Raw genomic sequence first — 18069 nt, 5'->3', positions numbered from 1 at the left:
ATAGCAATATTTAATAACTGAATATACTACCATGATGACTGCTGTGTGTGTGTGTGTGTATAAACTTTAGAATAACATTTAAGTGTTATATACAAATTGTTTTGAATAAGCCAAGTATATTAAACAACGATATTCAACGACTGGAATATACCAAGCTTTTTTTTATTTTTATTTTTTGTAATATATATATCAAAAGGATGGTGTGTGTTATATACAAAATTAAACCAAATACATATTCTTTTTTTTTTTTTCTTAATGTGCATCCCATCCAAAGGAGGCTGTAAACCCATAGGCAAGCTAAGGGTTACATTATTATTATTATTATCCAGGCCTCCATGGAGTCAAAAGACTCATCATGGGAGGTCGTTTTTAGGAAACACAAAGTTTATCACACCACTCCTTGAACACATTGACAATTCCCGCTCTAACCACTCTCTCAGGCAATGCATTCCTTTCCCTTATTTTATTTTACTGAACTCGCAGCACATTTGTCAGCATGAGCTAAAATTACTGTGTTGTTATTATTTTCTTAGCTCTGCTTTTTATTAAATGCTACATGCCAGCAGACTGGATCCTTATGTGCATCACTGTTATGTCATTCATTGTTAAATCCATTTATTATGATTAATCAATAATACCAAAGATGGTCACCAAGGATCACTGAAAATATTAGTAAATTAATTTCAGTTTTTAATTATGAGTTGCCCTTTTTCTTTTTATGTGACTCCCACCCAGAAAAGATTGTAAACCTATAGTACATTTGTATAAGTGGAGCAGTGATCTCACACCAGCTGATGAAATTCATCTCCCACTTGAAAGCTTAAGTCCTTATTAAAACAAGCATTTTAAAATCTTTCCCATTCTTTCATTTGATTACAGTCATCACTCGACTTATGTCCGTTCAAAGATATGTCCGTGATCCCATAAGGGAATAAATAACATTTTTGGTTATATATATATATAGAGGACCTGAACAAAAAGTGCATACCCCTTAGCCCTGTGACTATAACTGCTAAGGTACTAAGTCTCTTCAACATGTTGAAGGAGAAAGCAGAACCCAGTTATGACTACGAATTCTTCTTCTGGTTGGTTGGTTCATGAGATTCAAGCAGCGTTTTGCGCTGCATAATGTGAAAATGTATGGGAATCTGCAAGTGCTAAGAAGGCTGCCAAGGAGTTTGTGGAAAAATTGGATAAAATTATTACAGAGGAATATTATTTGTCACAGCAATTATTTAATATGGATGAGATGTCCTTGTTTCGGAAAAAAATGCCCGAGCAGACATTCATCCACAAAAAGCTGAAAATCTATACCTAGTTTCAAAGCTCTTAATGCCTGTATTACGATTCTGTTATGGGTAACATGGCTGGATATAAATTGAAACCATTTGTGATATGGCACAATGTAAATCCACGAATCTTCAAAAACATTAGGAAGCATACTCCCAGTTCATTACGGGAGCAATAAGAAGTCGTGGATGACTCAAAAATTGTTTGAGGATGCCTTAATCAACTGTTATGAGAGTGAAATAAAAAGATATTGTGTGAAAGGAAATGTAGAATTTAAAATTTTATTAATTCTAGAAAATGCTCCAGGTCATATAAGTCTTGTAAGTCTTATAGCAGTGATCTTCACCGAGTTCAAGATCATGTTTCTCCCTCCAAATACTACTTCATTGATCCAACCGATGGATCAGGGAGTTCTTACAGTGTTTAAGGCTTATTATCTATGGACAACTTTTTAACAAGGCCATTTCTGCCACTGAAGGAAATGACCAGAGTCTCATGCAATTCTGGAACATTCAATATGTATCATGCTATTAAAAATATTGCTGTGGCTTGGGACAAAGTGACCTTTCAATGTATGAGTGGCATATGGAAAAAGACATTAAAAAGGTTTGTGCATGATTTTGGAAGTTTGTAATAGTGGGCCTAGCAAACAATCTGAATCTCGAAGTGAATGATGACGACATAATTCAACTCATAGAAAGTTCCCCTGAAGAGTTGACCAACTGGAGGAACAACTGTTGCAGAAGAGGAAAAACGAGAAAAGAGTGAAACAGAAACAAGGAGAGGTAGTTTAACAATTCACAGTGAAAGGTCTTGCAGAAATGTTATTATTATTATTATTCGTGAAACCTCCAAGAAGTCCAAAGACTCATCGCGGGAGGACACCCACTGTACAACTCTCTGTCTCCACCACTATTGAACCTCTACTACCAATCATCAACGTCAGCACCATCTACTGGCCACTACCATACCACAGCTAGTATTTTTTTTTTTGTCTGTAAATTGCATGTGTTCTGAAGGGCGATTTGTCTGGATGCGGATTGAAAAACCAGAGTTTCCGGGAGAAAAAACCCTGCTACCACCCTGATTCCTCCCATCACAACGGGAATTGAACTCGAGCCTTTTTCAATCAAAGGGCATAATGTACTGTCGTTCTTCCAATTGCACTACGGAGGCAATTAAATGTTCTCTGCATTTAGCGATGTTCTCAAAATGGTTGAAGACATGGACCCCAATGTTGAATGCTACTTATTAGTAGAAACGAAAGTACATGACGCGTTTGCTTGCTATGAACAAATTTACGATGAAAAGAAGAAGAGGAATAAGCAAAGCACATTGGAATAGTAGCAGTAACACACAGTACAGCTATAATAAGGTTTAAAAATTAAAATGACAGTATACTTATTACGGCTAAGTCCTTAACCCCTATAACTCTGTTGATTTAATGTATCGACTTACGTCCGATTTGACACGTCCTGCCGGATGGAACAGAACCTGGACATAAGTCGAGGGATGACTGTATTTCCAACTGCTGATTTGTTCTTTGTACAGATTGGTTAGTCATGTAACTCCATGCACTTTGAAAATAAAGCTATACTGTTTTTGTGGTGTTGCAGCTTTCCAAGATTCAGTTTTTAAAAAATAAAAAAAAGTGCATTTTGTAACACATTTCCTATAAAACAATTCAGTGTTTTCAAGATAAATGGAACATGTCATATTTGTTGATCCAGTTAGCTGCGAGGATAGTAACTCTGTTTTGCATTCCATCTGGAAAGACTGCAAACAAAAATGGCAAGTCAATTCAAGTTCTTGATAAGCAAGGTAGTGGATTTGCTTTGCATGATGAAATTCATCTACAACCTGGATACATTCACAAAAGTTTATCTATTGCCTGTAATCAGAACTGACCTGTTGGTTAGATGGAATGGAAAACAGAGTTACTATCCTCTCAGCTAACTGGGTCAACAAATATGACATGTTCCATTTATCTTGAAAACAGTGAATAATTTTATAGGAAATATGTTACAAAATGCACTTTTTTTTTTTTTAAATCGAATCTTGGAAAGCTGCAACACCACAAAAACAGTATAGCTTTATTTTCAATGTGCATGGAATTACATGACTAACCAATCTGGACAAAGGACAAATCAGCAGTTGGAAATAATCAAATGAAAGAATGGGAAAATTTTTAAAAACACAAATACTTGTTTTAATAAGGATGTAAGCTTTCAAGTGGGAGATGAATTTCATTGGCTGGTACGAGATCACCACCCCACTTATGCAAATATACTATAGGTTTATAATCTTTTCTGGGTGGGAGTCATATAAAAAGAAAAAGGCCAACTCATATTTAAAAACTATGAAATTAATTTACTAATATTTTCAGTGATCCTTGGTGACCATCTTTGGTATTAATGATTAATCATAATAAATGGATTTAACAATGAATGACATCACAGTGATGCAGATAAGGATCCAGTCTGCTGGCATGTAGCATTTAATAAAAAGCAGAGCTAAGAAAATAACAACACAGTAATTTAAGCACATGCTGACAAATGTGCTGCAAGTTCAGTAAAATAAATAAAATAAAATAAGGAAAAAATGATGGAAAATATGGCATGTTGAGGTAAACTTAATTTTTCAGGTTTGGTAGCAGATATATCCTTGGCATTTTCCTAGATGGATAGATGCTAATCTTCTAGTTTGATCACAGTGAACTAAATCTAGGACTTGATAAACACCAACATAGGATTAAACAGATCACTTTTCTTTGGAAGAACCTAGGAAAAAAGGGAATAAACTTCCAAACTGGATAAAATGTTACCTTGAGATTTATTCAACTTAAGATTGGCAATATGTTGAGATAGCATTTAAAATAGCTTGAACTGATATAGATTCGCAGGAGTTTTTCCTGAGGAGAGGCATGAGGTTTCTAACTGTCTATAGCTTTTCATATAAAACTGTTGCCATTAGATAAGAATGTAATTATTATGGGTTTTAATTCTATTGTCGAAGAACATCTAAGAGCATGGTAAACCGGAGTCCTTACGATATCTACCTGTATGAGGATATTTTTTCTGAATATGGAGAACTGTAGACTACAATTTAGTTAACATAAATATTGTAAGTCTACAAATGGAAGTGGATTCAATTCACTTTCTGAACTGAAACCTAGAAGGATACAGGTGTGTTGATCATATATGCAATCTGGTGTAATTTTCAGGGAAGAAATACAAGAAACATAGATGTGTCTATCTTCTAAGATCTTAATTCTTAATTAAGTACCACATCTACTAGATCTTCATCCTAGGCTCCAGTTATCTTCAGAAAATGAATCTAATCAGTCTTCCATTCTGAGAGCTTTTAATCTTACATCAAAAGGTCTCAGATGTCAGCCCACAATTCACATTTACATCAAATAGTCTCATATGATAGACACATCCATGTTTCTTGACATCCTCATCCATATCAGAAAGAAATCATGCACCATAAAGATTCTGGTTCATTGTAGAGCCTATGTAGTTCAGTAGAAGTGGTGTTTGCACTCTATGGTGCTTGGCCGCATGAAGAAAAAGTCTAGTCGCTGACTAGAGGAACATTTTTTAAGCCTTTTTTTGACCAGTTCCCAAGTTAGTCAATCTCCGGCATGGGTTTTTTCCTCCAGGAAACTTGGGTTTTTGATCATAAGCTCAAAAACATCGGCCGTCAAACCCACACTATTTTCAGACATTAAAAATATTGCATTAGGGTTAGGGACCACAAGATGGCAGCACTTGCTAGCTGCCCTCTTCACTGCATACTGATTAATTAGTGATAGCCTTGGGCTATCACTGATTGGCTACCTATGGAGATTGAACTGTCCAATCAGTCTCCAAAAGTTAGATAGGGCTAGGGGGATAAATTGGCAGGTAACAATGCCGAAATACAGGAAGCATTGATTAAAGTTTTCTTTTAATTAATATTTAGTATATGTTGTAATTTCCTGAAATAATTTAATAGTCATGTGTTTACCAATGTATAAACTTCAACAAGAATAAGTAATAGTTTTATACAAAAAAAATTACAGACAGTTAAAGATCTCATTCCTTCTCATTAGAAAAGATTTCGGAGAACTTAAAGTTGTTTGCTTTCCATGTTCTTCCATAAAGCAAGTTACTTCCTTTATCCTATGCTGATGTTCTTGTGGTTTGTCTCACAATGATCAAATGAGAAGATCAGCATGTCTTTCCAGAGTACCAAGGATATGGTAATAGTTACTACCACTACAGCTTCTTCTGCTGCTACCACCACCACCACCACAAACTTGAAAAATTTGGTCTGGCTCAGCATACCACCTCATCCATTCACAGTCTTCCCTTAACAGTCATTTCTTAATGGAAAGAACTATTCTAAAAATATTCTAAGTTGTTATATAGACACAATCTCCAGAAACAATGGTCTTAATTTATCACAACTATGGAAAGCTGTTTTAGTGAAATGCAACACAATTATCACCAGTGGAGAGACTGTTCCTGTAAGGGAGAGTGAAACAGGTAGGACTGAAGTGCTTGTGAACAGAAAGGAGCATTGTGTGATCTTAAGAAGTGAAGAGAACAAGAAAACATGAATGCAAGATGAACAGAGATTGGGGGGGGGGGAGTTTGGGATGGACAGGGAGATATAGTGTAAAAAGAGTGGACACTAAATGTAGGGAGGTCAGCATAGGATGGTCTGAGATTAGAATAAAGAGATAACATGTAGGAATAAGGATAATGAATTTCTTGAGGGGGACAACTGTCCCTAGCAGTTTGTAATACAGGACACACACACAAGGAATCAAGAGTCTTAGATTGTATAACCATGTTGAATCTTCCCTTTCTCCCCTTGCCTACACATACACTTAGAAAGAGTGACATGAGGTGATCACATGAGCAGTGGCCAGCCATATGTTAGAAAATAATACACATGGAACTATAAGACTGGCGTTTATGACAAGCTCAGGAGACAGTTGCAGTTATAGCAGAGAATGAGGAGTTATGCAGAAAGCAGATAAATGCTGATTGGATATGGTTCAAGAGTTATTTAATAGCACCAATGTCTGAATACAATTCAAAAGTTAGAAAGTTGAATAAGGTAGGTTGTAAAATGGTTAATGAGAGACTCAGCATGCGATCTGGAAAATGGTAGCATAAAGTGAATGGTAATAATTATGAGGGCTGTAATGAGCATGCTAGGAAGGTTAGGATAGCCAGAATGCAGTATGAGCAACTGCCAGTTAATCAGGTCAAGAAAAATCCCAGAGTTCTGTCAATATGTGCCAAGAGGAAGAAATAATGACTACAGGGAGGGTGTTAGTGGGTGAAAATGGTAGACTGGTAACCACGGCAGAGGATATACAGTAGGTGAGGTATTCAATGAACAATTTATCCAATATAAACTAGTGTTAAAGTTGCATTCATGGATAAAAGTAACCATATCATACATCAGATACACTGTTTGGAAAGAAGTCAATGGATGCCACAGTGTAAGAAACGAACAGCCATGCCATGGCATCCACCTTAATATGATATAGGATCTTTTGCTGCGATGATTGCAGCAATCCCACAGGGCATACTTTCCACAAGAGTATATTAGAGATCAATGGGAATGTCAAGTTTGGACCTTGACCTCATCCAATGCTCCAGTTCCCAAAGATGTTCAATAGGGGTTGCGATTAGGGCTTTGTGGAAGCCAGTGTGGTGACTAACAGAGGTCTTGTTCAATGAGTGTGGTGGGTTGTCCACTGCAAGTAGCACTTGCAGTTGACTACCTGCACTTTCATCTCAGTATGGTATCAGTGATTGTTGACCTACAATGGCCCATTTGTCAACCAACTTACTGAATAGGATGCCTACAACATGTCATCCTATCACAACTCCTCTTTCAAACTTTAATAGTTCCTTTCTTAAAGTCATTTCATCTGAACACAGTTGCAGTGACTTGGTAGCATCATATTCTCCAATTTATATCAGCTACAAACACGTGACTCATTACATGGCCTGTGTGTGTGTGTGTGGGGGGGGGTCGTTAACTTCTTTCCAAGCAATGTACTCCTATTTCAAGAAATGGCAAGTCATTTCAAGATGTTACACACTGGTTGTAACATCTTGAAATGACTTAATTGTAATTATTACAATTCCTTAATTGTGGGTTGCTTACAAATCCATGGTACTTAAATTAGTGTTACACAGAATAGCACAAAATAGGAAACATTTCCTACCCATGAAACTTGAGACAGACATAGAAAGGGAATTATCAGTAAGAATAATAGATGCAATGACTTGTACTGGCTAATGGTGGTGATGATGGTGCTGCAGCTGACATCACAATACAACAAGAGAAATGCTATATGACAATATTTCAGAAGCTGAAGACCTACTAGACATCCTCACTCACTGAAGGTGACTGTGAAATATGGCTGCTGTTAGCAGCATGTCAGCTGGCCACCCTACTGTACTACACAGATAATGTAGTATGTCAAAAGATAGTGCAGCAGGTCAAAATTAGGACCTCTGTTATGTACTAACCAGATTATGACTGGTGTGCAGCCTACTGGCAGGACCAATATGTACTCATCTGGGAAATTCCTCGATATCATTCATCTTGACTGGTCAGCAAATTAACAAAATCTCAACTAAATTAAACGTGTGGTATGTTTGGAACATGCCTTCTAGATATCATGAGATACATGTAGTTATCTGACAGCCCAACACAATATCAGGCAGGTGGTCATTCAATGTTATGTCATTGTGAATTCTTCCAGATATTCGGCTGAACCAAAAAAAAAAAAATATTTTTTTTTAAATTTTGCAAAAACTTTAATTACATCCATTAAAGATAATTTTGGAAGCCTTAAACTGGGAGTGAGGAATGATTATGGATATCTTCTAATGGAATTTGCCACAGATAATACAGTATGGTAAAAAACCCATTTACTCCATAATAATGATGCATGTTATGGAGTAAATGGATTTATTAACAAAGGAACATGTTTACACATGATGATATGTACATCTACAACTATCAGTCAAATCTTGGTTAAATAAAGCATTAATGACAGTAGATTACATGCTCGAAATGGGCACTTCATCTTTCAAAGCAGCTTTTGTAGTGAATCCAAGGTTCTCTATCATCTTACAGAACAAGGGTTGGGAAATACCATGTAATTTTATCCCTTAGTTCAGGGTTTCCTAAACTGTGTTCTGCAGAAAGTGAATAAGTGTTCTGCGATGTCAGTGACCAAGCCGTGTATTTTTAAACATGGAAGTAATTCGGGAAAGGGAATACCGCTGTTTATGACCGTCGTAAAAATTGCCTGCAAGCCGATTAGAACAATGGGCACCATATCCTTTGTTCTCAAAACTGAACATAACATCTGTGTTGTGTTGCAAGCGCTAGTGACCAATCAGCAAGGATGTATAAAGAAAATTTTTCCACTGAAATTGAAGATCAAGGTAGTCTGTATCTGGTTCTCAAATCTAGGAATACTGAATACTTTCTTCTCAAGTTTGTATTGTAGAGTGAAAGTGCTTGTTTTGAAACCATAGTGCCATGATTTTTTAAAAGTAATAGGCCTACAGATTTAAATTTTGATATGAATAAGAGACAAGGGACTCTGTTTAATTTTGGTGTTAAGAAATCTCCATATTGAAGGTGTTTGTGATGCAACAGATAGTGATTCATCCACCTCCAGCCTACAAAGCGATCTCCAGGATGTACAAAAGGAGGGAAAAAAACTACCAGCACACAGGAGAAAAAGTCTGCATTCACTCATAAGTACTTATAATATTATAAATTTTTGGTGATCAGAATGGGATATGTCAATGAAAATCAGCACAAATTAATTTAATGATGTTGGCCTGAAGAAACTACAATATGCTACAAGATTTCATTAGTCCAGTGATTGATAACTGATTTAAATGTAATTTTATATTTGTCAACATGTCGCACCGTATACATAAGTGTACTAATATTCTTTATGATTATGCCATAATTAATTATTAATACATTACAAAATAACCAAGATGTTCCGTGAAAATTTCAGGATTTGTAAAGTGTTCCGTAGTAGGAAAAATCAGGGAATTGCTTCCTTAGTTCATCAAAAGGTTTGAAGGCAGATCATGGTGGAATACCCATTCCTTCAACATACCCCAAACGAAAGCATCAAGTGATGTGAGATCAGATCAGCGGAACATTCCTGATGTTCCACAATATAATTCCAAACCACATATATAATATTCAAACAATTATTATATTTGGTAGTGAATGGAAGAACTTGGCAAGTGATGAGAATGAAGAGTAAGATAAAGCATACAGGGGATAAAAGTGGGCATCTGAAGCAATTAGGTTTAGGTTTTTTTTTTTTTTTTTTTTTTTTATGTTGGACTTGTACAATAAGAGGTTGGTTGGTAAACCTATAGTACATTAGTACTATGTATGGGAAAATTAGCTGATGTAAATGAGAAAGAAATAGCTAGTATGAGCATATCAAAGGATCAAGTGGCAAGCAGCTTTTATGTAATTAAAATCTTAAGTGTGAATAAAATCATGCAAGATATTTTCTGGATGATACAATGGACATGAAAGCTATGGTATGCAGGCAGAGTTATGCAAAAAAAAAAAAAAAAAATCATGAATGTATTGAAGTGAATTTTAAAGGATATTAGCATGGTTTAAAAGAAATGAGCAAGCTTCATTTGAAAATATTTTATGTTAAACATCTGAAGCAAATGCTAATAGGTGGGAATGCACAGAGGCAAGATTAAATAAGCATGGATTGGAGATAGCCTAAAGAACACGAAAAATAGGCTTAAGAGTTGAATACAAAAAATAAAAGTAGGATCATGGCAAGGCAGAATGAAAGAATGCAATGAGAGTGAGGAAGTGAATGAAAGTAACAAAGAGAGAAACAAGTGATCAGTGAAAAGAGAGACAGATAGACAAAGAAAAGGAGGTGGAGGAAATGAGAGAGAAGTTCATGGTATATAGCAGTGTTTCCCAAACTGTGGTCCGCGAGTAATTCAAAGGGGGGGGTCCGTGGGATAGTTTATTTTCATTGAACTTTATCTTATCATGTTGCTCACACCTGGCCTAATTGATATGTTCATATTCTTCCAAATATCTCCATTTATAACAGTATTGCATTGTCATAAATGACACATTTAGTGTTGTAAAATTGTAATTTATTACTTCATCTTTATGATATGTAAAATATAAAAAATTTCAATTTTGGATTTTATGGGGCCGCAGTGAATTAACATTTGCTACAGGGGTTCCGCGACATCAAAAAGGTTGGGAAACACTGGTATATAGCAACTAGAGTGAAAAGTAAGAAAGAGAAACAGGAGTGATTAATGGAGAGAGAGAGAGAGATGGTATACAGAAAACTAGAGAGAAGAGAGCACAGCATAAGTGGAATTAGTAGGATATGACCAATCCCACTCAAAGAGAGCTGGATTAGTCATATCCTACTAATAAGTTATATCCGGGGAAGTACAGTTGATAGCAAATACAGCCGTGGAATTAGATGAGATATAAAATCGCATTGTATAAGAATGAGCAATGGCAATGCCTTTGACTGGGCTGTTTAATTTAATTAGTCTTAGCTTTGGTCAAGTCCCAAGAGAGAAGAAGGAGGCCAAATAATTCCTTTGTATAATGAAGGATCTAAGTCTGTGGTAGCAAATTATAGGTCAATCAGTATCTCAGGAATGGTGGTAAAAGTATAGAAAAAGTTAGTCAAAATGAGAATTCAGGAATGGGTGATACTCTACGAGGGGCACCATGGCTTTGTGAAAGGCCGTTCATGCCATAGTAATTTACTAACTTTTTTATAATTGATTCACAACTGAGTTGGATAAAGGGAATGGCTACACAATGATACTGCTGGATTTTGCAAAGCATTTGACAGGAAACCACATGGAATTATGCAAATAATTCCATGTGGATATTCTGGTGATATGGATAAAAGGGTGGCTGATAGACAGATACCAAAAAGTAGTATATGGAGGAACAGAATCCAGGAGAAAATGAGTGGCAAGTGGTGTGTTGCAAGGGTCTGTGCTCAGACAACTGCTGTTTAATTTGTACACAACTGACATAGGAAATAATTTGAAAGGAGATGTTCAGTGTTTGCTGATGATGCAAAAATTAATGAGGCTCATAGTTAATCAAGGTGATGTAAAGGAGCTTGCACAATGATTTAATTAGGCTGATGGTATAGGCAAAACATAATGAATATCAAGTGAATGTCGACAAGTGTAAAGTTATGCATTTTGAGAGAAAAATATTACAAGCTGTGTACCACATTGAGGGAACCATATCCCAGGAAATTGATGAGGCCAGGGATTTTGAGAATAGTAGTAGATTGAGAATTGAAGTTTAGATGACATACTGCTAAAGCAATCAAGGATTACTTAGTCATCGAAGAACACACTAACAAGCGAGATAAGGGAGTTATCGTTCCTCTTTGTAAAGCCTTGATATGACCACATCAGGATAACTGTGCTGAGGTAACATAAGATGACTTATGTTAAAAGAACATAAGAAGTTTGTGACTCTGTTTTTATAACATAAGTTGGTTTGACTGATGAAAGATACAGGATAACACAGAAACATAAATTACTACTAAACGGGTTTTATAGGCATTGTGTGAATATCAGTTGGTATGGACCTCCCATAATGAATCTTCAGAATTCCTGGCAATGTAATAATCATTATCATTGTAACAACCTCCATAGAGTTATGCTCAATTCTCTCAATCAGCAAGCATTATACTGAACCTTAATGTCATTCGCAGCACACTCTAGTAATGCATTGCACTAACCCGTCACTCTTTGTGGAAAAAACCTCCCCGCTTTCCCTCTATGTCACAACTTGATGCAACTTTCAGGGATGGCCTCTTGTTCTTCCCTCTCTCCACTCTATGTTAAATCCATTATGTATTAATCCTGTAAACATAAACATCACTACCATAGCATCTTCTGATAATCCACTGAATTATGCAATTTACATTTCCTCAACATCTTTCCATAGCTAACATTCCAAGTTTGATAATACTATAGTTGCTCATCTCTGGACCTTCTCCAAAGTATCACAAAGGAAACTAGGTAACCAAATTTGTGCAGCAGTCCATGTGAAGTCTAACCAATGATTTATACAGTGGTACAACCACCTTCTTATCTCTACTTATCAAAGCAACAATGTACTGTGCAGTTTCTGCAATACTTACAACATGCTCTCTGAACTTCATGAATCAACCAGCATTCTAGAATTGCATTCACCTCCTGAAGCACAGTTCCACTAATACAATGCAAAGTCATATACATTTTTATTCCAAAGTGCATCACTTTGCATTCATTAATATTAAAACTGCAGCTCTACTCATTCATCCAGGTGAAAGTCTATTTAAATCTTTCTGAAGGGAGATAACAGCATCATTCCCCAACTTTGCGTATCATTAGCAAAATTAATACCTCCCCCCCATCAATCCACATGAAATATCATTAACAAATAAATTAAACTTAAAGCTTTACTGGCCAAGTGTTTAACATACCTGCTTTTTTCAACCAATTCAAGGCAGCATGCTTAAATCCAGCTGTGCGTATGGCTGCTAGTTTAGGTAGGAGATGAATTTCACTGCTCAGTACGAGGCCATACTGTCATGCAGCTCCTTGAACCCATTAACAGATCAAGTGCTAATAACTGACTCTGGCAACCGATTCCATTCATCCACATCTCTCCAAACAAAAATTCTAGTTCTCATGCCCCCTACTAACCACACTTTTACTCAACTTACAGGGATGACCTCTTGTTCAGGCCCTTCTAGCCAAGTGCTGAAACATTTTCCATGGATCAGTCCTAGAGGAATATTAATTTCATTATCTCTACTTGTTACTGTGTTCTTCAATAGCCAAGTAATCTTATGAGCTACCTTAGCAATATGTCTGAACTTCAACTCTCTTATTTTTATATTTGTGGAGTACAATTTCATCAATGTGCTACACAGCTTGTAATCTATTTATCCCAAAATGCATAAGTTTAAATTTTCCCACATTAAACTGATACAAAGTATCTTCCTTTACCGAAAGAAATAAAACAATATATACAAGTAGCTTGACGTGAATATATTTCACTAATATATAATAGACCCAAGGTAAAAAACTTTCAACATCTTTCTCTCATCCAATGATTTTTATTAATAAGGTCTAGCACCTTTTGGCTACTTGTATATGAGATTATTATTATTATTAAGAGACCTCCAAGGAGTCAGGGACTCATGGAGGGAGGCAACATACTACATGCACCTGCTATCATACTTATTCTTGAATTCATTCACAATGCTTGCACTCAAAACATCCAATGGCAATCCATTCCAATCATGCACCACCCTATGACAGAAAAATCTAGCCCTCACCCCCTTCTTAATGACATCCATTCTCAACTTACAAGGATGTTGTTCTCTTGTCCATTCCCCACCCTCGATAAATTGAATGACCCTTTCAGAAGTTTGTAAGTTTCAATCATATCCTCCTCCCTTCTTTCTCCTGTTTCCTAGTGCCTGCAGTCTACAAATTCTCAATCTGGCTTCATAATCAGTATTCCACAATCCTGATATATTTTTAACACTCTCCTTTGCACTCTCTCCAACATATCAGAATCATAATGGAAGCCAGGAGACCAGACCTGCGCACAATAGTCCAAGTGAGGTCTTATCAAGGACTTGTAAAGAGGCAAAATAACATCCTTATCTTTACATATGAACATTCATTTCAGCATTGCAATTATCTTCTGAGTTGTATTTGCAATCTCTGTTACATGGCCTCTGAACTTCAACTTCCTATCTACTAACACTCCAAGATCCCTAGCCTAATCCCACCAATATAATACAACATTGATATCTAATCATGGCGAAGTGAATGACTTTACATTTACTGACATTGAACTGACACCCATTTTCCAATGCCCACAATTCCAGCCTATTCGAATCATTCTGCAAGTACTGCACATTAGTTGCATTCCTAATTACCCTACCTATCTTTGCATCATCAGAAAATAGCTGTATGTTGCCTGTCAAATCCTTCCCAATGTCATTAATATACAGACTGAATAACAGTGGACCAAGGACTGATACTTGTAATACACCACTGGTTAATTAAATCTTGCAGACTCCACATACCACATTTGGATATCTGTCAGTCAGCCATTCTCTTATCTACACTATAATCCAAACCCATATTTTCCAATTTATGCAACAGTCTACCATGCTGTATTTTGTCAAAAGCCTTAGCAAAACCCAAACTTATCATGGTGTATTTGTTTCCCCTTGCGTAGTTCAATGTCACCACTGAATTAGATTCAATCATTGCAAAGTAGAGATTCACTGTCAACTCATTTCTGAATGTAATCCCTAACCGATTTTTCAAAATCTTCACCACTCCTGAAATACTAATTGGTCGATAGTTGGATACATTGTTTTTGCACCATCCTTGTGCAATGGAATTACCATAGATTCTTTCCATTCCTGCGAAATCTTCCATGTTCTGAGACTCATATTAAACAGCCTGGTCAAAGGAATAGCCAGTTCAGCTGAACACTCTTTTAAAACATAGGCTGATATGTGCTGATATCCCATCAGTCCCTATTGCAGAATTCTTATTCAATTTGTGCAATAGCTCTAATACCTCGTTCTCGTATATCTGAGTTTCTTCATCCAGTGAAGAGGTAGCAGTGAGCTCAATGTCACGTATACCAGGTGATAACTTTTAAGAAAATGGGCACTCATTACTTGAACCACCTCTTCTGCTTCTGTAATCCTCATGCCATCTGCATTTAGAAGAGTTATTCTTTCATATTCATTCTTTCTTTTACTTGCAGCATATCGATAGAATTCTTATGGGATTTCTTTAGCTTGGAGAGCCAGTTTCTTTTCATACACAGACTTTGCTTTCTGTACAATAGTTGTGACTATTCTAGCCTGCTGCTTATAATTTTCATAATGGACATCATCCTTAAGCACACAGTATTCATTCCACATCATCTATTTCTTACAAATCTCTTGCTTAATAACATTACACATCCATTTGACTCCTACCCTATTTATTCTTCAAACTCTCAGGACACATTCTGATATTGCATCATTTAAGTATTGTTTAAATGCTTCCCATGCACTGTTGATATTCTTCCAATCCAGCAACTGATCCCATTCCACTGAACTCAGTATACTCCTCAGTTGTAGTTCAGCATGTAACCACTGTCACCAACCGGAGGCAGAATAGTTACATCTTTAACTGAAACCCTCTGACACTATAATCAAATCTAACACTCTTTGACCTCAAGTTCCTTCTGTCACATGCTGCTTGAGAAAGTTGTCCTGCTACAGCTCGATAAATGCATTTTCATTCTTCTCATGAGATTCTACTGCTACCCAATCAATATTTGGATAATTAAAGTTTCCCATTATGATTACTCTTTTCGTGCTCATTGGTGATGCATTTCTTCATCACTAGCAACCAATCCACCAGGTCTGTAACAACATCCCACTATATAATTGATCTTGTGAGATTCCACCTCACACCAGATGGCTTCAAACTCACTGCCACATGAAATACTGTTAGTAGTACTACAATCATAGGTCTCAACTCTAGCTGGATTCAAGTCATCCGATATCATTAGCAGCACTCCCCTCCTCTCTATCCTTCCTAAAAATATTGTATCATTTACACTCAATACCAGTTAGTATGTCTGATTCTGATAGCCAGGTTCTTTTTCTCCCTATGCTCATTTAAACGCCTCTCGACTTTTTGTAATTCCCGTGTCGTCTCTCTGATTCATATATGATATCTACATCACTTCAACCTAAGTATCTCTCCTGGGTCTGGCTCCCACTGATGAGACTTCAATAAAGGTCAAACCGATCTGGGTAGAGGCCCTTCCCAGTATACATAGCATTTTACATTTTACATTGAAAAAACTGAAAGCATTCATATGAAAAAAAAAAACATTCACAACCATTAACTTTTCTTAATATGATACAAGTTTTTAAAATATCTGGCCTGATTGGCTGAATGGCTAGCTCAGCCACTCTCTAGCCAACCAACAAGCTGTGGGTTCAAATCCCACTGCTGATATAAATGTCTTTAGGTAGTAGATGAATTTTGTTGCCCAGTGTGAGACTACCACCCTGTTTATTGGATGCCCGAAGTGGCTTTAAAAAATTCCATGTGTAGTCTATAGAGCAAAGTTTTAGATAATCTAAGCCCTTAACTCACTTATGATAGTAATACTAATGGACTCTAGGCTTAACAGTGTTTCGTGGGATTGGATTCATATAAAACAATATATAAATAAAAAAAATTTAGAAGTGAAGAAATCATTCATTTCCATTTCTAGTCTCTTTTGGTTGCCCATAAATGTCTAGCAATAAGAAAAGGTGATGCTCAGTTGAAAGAAGTATACAAATTGATAGATAAATTTTTCAACCAAGACTGAGAGCTTTGGTTGGGGAAATTCTATCAATTTGATTCGAAAACTGAGGTCTCTCATTGAGCCAGATTCAAGCCAGACATGCCAAGTGTTTACCAAAAGACCATAAATGTCTAGCAATAAGAAAAGGTGATGCTTAGTTGAAAGAAGTATACAAATTGATAGATAAATTTTTCAACCAAGACTGAGAGCTTTGGTTGGGGAAATTCTATCAATTTGATTCGAAAACTGAGGTCTCTCATTGAGCCAGATTCAAGCCAGACATGCCAAGTGTTTACCAAAAGATTCAGTGTGAGTAATAAAATGACTATTCATTTGCATCAACTGGCAAAAAGTGTGTTAACTAGAAAATAGGTACATGAAGCATTATTTTCCTTCAGACAAACAGTCTTCGGTTTATTGTTAATAACAACAGGCATTATTGCTTTTCTTGGGAAAGGTGCACCTTGCATAATTTTTTTAAACCATTTTTGGGTGCATTCAATTATATCATCTCTAAGTACATGTATCTTATTGGTTACTTGTACAGTGTTTCTCCCTATTTCATATCTATAGAGGAAACATACTAAAAATAACTAATTGAAGTAGCCATTTTTCATCATTCCATGCTTGCTAAGTGTCAGCTAACTTATCACATATGCTTTCAAAGTAATTTAATGGATAAATGCCATCTACAATGGCTTCCATGTATTTCTGTCAAAATGTTGCCTTTGCAAAAACTGCACTGCATACTGTATATTATGCAGTTCGCCTTAAGCATTTTCCTTAGTTAGAGAAGGCGTGATGAAAAAATGGCTACTTCAATTAGTTATTTTGAAGTAGCCATTTCACTGAACAATGAAAGTAGGTGACTTTCATTGTCTAGTGAATCACCATCACCGTGCATACTAGAGACATGAAATGGCTGTTGTAATGTAGTCTGTAGAACAGACTACATCAAATCTATTGTCATTCCATATATCTGGGGTATATCAGAAAGACTAAGAAAAATCCTAAAAAAATACATTATACATATGCTGGCCTGTTTTGCCGAGTGGTTAGCATATCTGCTCTCCAGCCAAAAGGTTGCGGATTTGAACCCTGCCGTGGGCATGGATATTTGTGATTTGTCTGTGGAAATACTAGTGGAGGTGATCAGCGGTAGCTGGCATTGGTGTAGTTGCAGTTAGTGGAAGTTGGTGGATTTGAGTGGTGAAGACGGAGAGTTGTGGAGTGGGTACCCTCCCTCGATGAGTCTTTGGACTCCCTGGAGGTGTCACGTAATAATAATAATACATT

The 18069-nt window shown here is 36.4% G+C and overlaps 1 protein-coding gene across 5 annotated transcripts in view; it reads right to left on the bottom strand.

The window, feature by feature from the left end:
- The window catches only part of LOC150100430 (U6 snRNA-associated Sm-like protein LSm6), a 126291-nt gene that overhangs the window by 46682 nt on the left and 61540 nt on the right, over nucleotides 1–18069 (bottom strand). The gene's annotated exons all lie outside the window — the stretch shown is intronic.

The sequence above is a fragment of the Typopeltis vanoorti genome, chromosome 13 (genome assembly GCF_054136105.1).
Source record: "Typopeltis vanoorti isolate ZY-2024b chromosome 13, IOZ_Tvanoo_1.0, whole genome shotgun sequence".
NCBI lineage: Eukaryota > Metazoa > Arthropoda > Arachnida > Uropygi > Thelyphonidae > Typopeltis > Typopeltis vanoorti.
This window is presented reverse-complemented; position numbering and strand designations above follow the sequence as displayed.